The sequence below is a fragment of the Equus quagga genome, chromosome 2, assembly GCF_021613505.1.
Source record: "Equus quagga isolate Etosha38 chromosome 2, UCLA_HA_Equagga_1.0, whole genome shotgun sequence".
NCBI classification, from domain to species: Eukaryota; Metazoa; Chordata; class Mammalia; order Perissodactyla; family Equidae; genus Equus; species Equus quagga.
The window spans coordinates 137,418,837-137,421,210 of NC_060268.1; the positions used below are offsets into that span (position 1 = coordinate 137,418,837).

Here is a 2,374-nt window from a genome sequence, read left to right on the forward strand (position 1 = left end):
TACGCATTGTCATGCAACTCACAATTAAGTGGATATTTTGACAATAATTCATGTTAATTCAATATAAACTTTCCACTGATTCTTTGTACTTAGAAATGCAATTTTTCTTTCCCTCCTCATTCTTAAGATGAACAGACATTTTGTGATCTTAACTTGTTTAGCACCAACAGTTCTTTATGGGCTTTTTTGTTGTTTTTTTGTTTTTGCTGAGGAAGATTTGCCCTAAGCTAACATCTCTTGCCAAATCTTCCTCTTTTTGCTTGAGGAATATTTGCCCTGAGCTAACATTTGTTCCCCCTCTTCCTCTATTTTGTATGTGGATCACCGCCACAGCATGGCTGCTGCCGAGTGGTGTAGGTCTGCGCCTGAGAACTGAATCTGGGCCACTGAAGCACAGCAAGCTGACCTTAACCGCTAGGCCATGAGGCAGACCCCTATGTTTCTTTTGGGTAGCTTTATTTTGTATATATTTTTCTTCTAACGATGTTTTTTTTTCACATATATTCCTTCACATATGGTTCCATCTTACTTTTTTCTTATTCTTTGGTTTCTTAAGATTCAAGGTATGAAACTGTGAGTAGATAAATTGAATGATCATAATTCTGTCATTTTGATTGTGAGCACATCTGTGGTCTTGCAGTATTGCTCTCTTGAAAGTTTAATATGTTTCTTCTTCACATGTTCATCTAATCTAAATTCAGACTATAAAGTTTATTCCATAAGGTTACTACTCCTGCTTTGGGATTTTGAATGGATGATTCTGCTGAAACATTATCAGTTAAATCCGTTTTAATTGGGAAATGCTACTCACATTTCCCACAAGTCTGGTGCTGCTGGTTACTTAGTGCAGAAATCTTTAAGAGCTGTGCAGTGCTTTTGAATTTTTACAAGGGTCACATGCATAAAATTAGGGACCTTTAAAAGTTTGATTTCCTCCTTTGCCATAGATAACCCCCTTTCTAAGATCAGATAACCCGTTTCAACAGCTTTGAAGTGGGGTTGAAGAAGATTTAAATGGTGTTGCAGTGGGGTAAACACGAGCAAGTCTGCGTCAACAGCTGTCTTCTCTGTTCTAGGAAGTAGCATCTCTCTCGGACATTTTTATATTTTGTGGATATTTTCTTGTTTTCTATATACGGGCTTGGTCTCAGCCTTGCTCAGTGAGTAACTAGAGATCTGACGACGGAGAAAGCAAGCAGGACCTTTGCCACCTGCAGGGCCAGGGATGCCGAGAACCAGGTGGCTGCCGTTGCTGCAAGTCCTGGTTGATGTTTTAAAAGAATCAGTTTGGCTGTTGTATCAAGAATAGACTCAAGGAGGCAAAGACAGCAGCCAGTTATAAGGTTATTGCAGTACTACAGTATGACAGTATGGTGGCTTGCATCCAGGGTGTCTCAGTGAAGGTATTTAGAATTGATCAGATCCTAGTTATCTTTTTAAGAAAGAACCAACAATATTTGCCAACAGGTGGGATATAAGATGTGAGAGAAAGCAAGGACTCAAGTTTGACTCCAGGAATATTAGTTACTTATTGCCGAATAGCAAATTACCTCAAAACTTAGTGGCTGAAAACAACACCATTGGTAATCTCACAGTTTCATTGGGTCAGGAATCCCTGTATGGCTCAGTGAGTCCTCTGACTCCGGGTGTCTCCGAAGGCTGCAGTCATCTCATGGATCAACTCGGAAGGCTCTGCTTCCTAGCTCACTCACTGGTTATTGGCAGGATTCAATTCCTCACAAGCTGTTGGCCTGAGGTTTCTCTTGGCTCTTTGCCACACAGGGCTCTTTGCCACATATCTCACAGTACGGCAGCTTGCTTCATTAGAGTGAACAAGCACGAGGGGACACAGACAGTGCTAACACAAAACAGACTGCTAGCAAGATGGAAGTCACAGTCTTTTGTAAACTACTCATGGAGGTGACATCCAATCACTTTTGCTGTATTCTATTCATCACAAGCAAGCCATTAGGTCCAGCCCACAATGGACTTCACGGAGGGTAGGGACACAGGACAAGGGCATGCATGCCAGAAGCAGGGGTCATGAGAGCACATCAGAAGCCATCTACCACACCACAATTTTAGCCTGAGTGACTGGACTGGTGGAGATAACATTTACTAAGATGACACTGTATTAGGAGCATCTTTGCAGGGGGTGGGGTGGGATAAATTAGGATTTTCTATTTTTGATATGTTAAAATTGACGTGTTTGTTAAACATCCAAATTGGATATATGTCTGACTTTAAAGGGAGCTATGTGAGCAGGAGATAAACAAATGGGATCATCAGCAATTAAGAATTGTGATCAAAAAGGATTCTAATGGAGGGGCAAATTCCCTGGGCTAATTTTAGCCTTCTTTCTTTATGACCATCT

General features: G+C 41.0%; 1 pseudogene; it reads right to left on the reverse strand.

Annotated features, from left to right (window-relative positions):
* Positions 1–494: 494 nt before the first annotated feature.
* Positions 495–1,086, reverse strand: LOC124235222 (28S ribosomal protein S35, mitochondrial-like; annotated as a pseudogene).
* Positions 1,087–2,374: the final 1,288 nt, after the last annotated feature.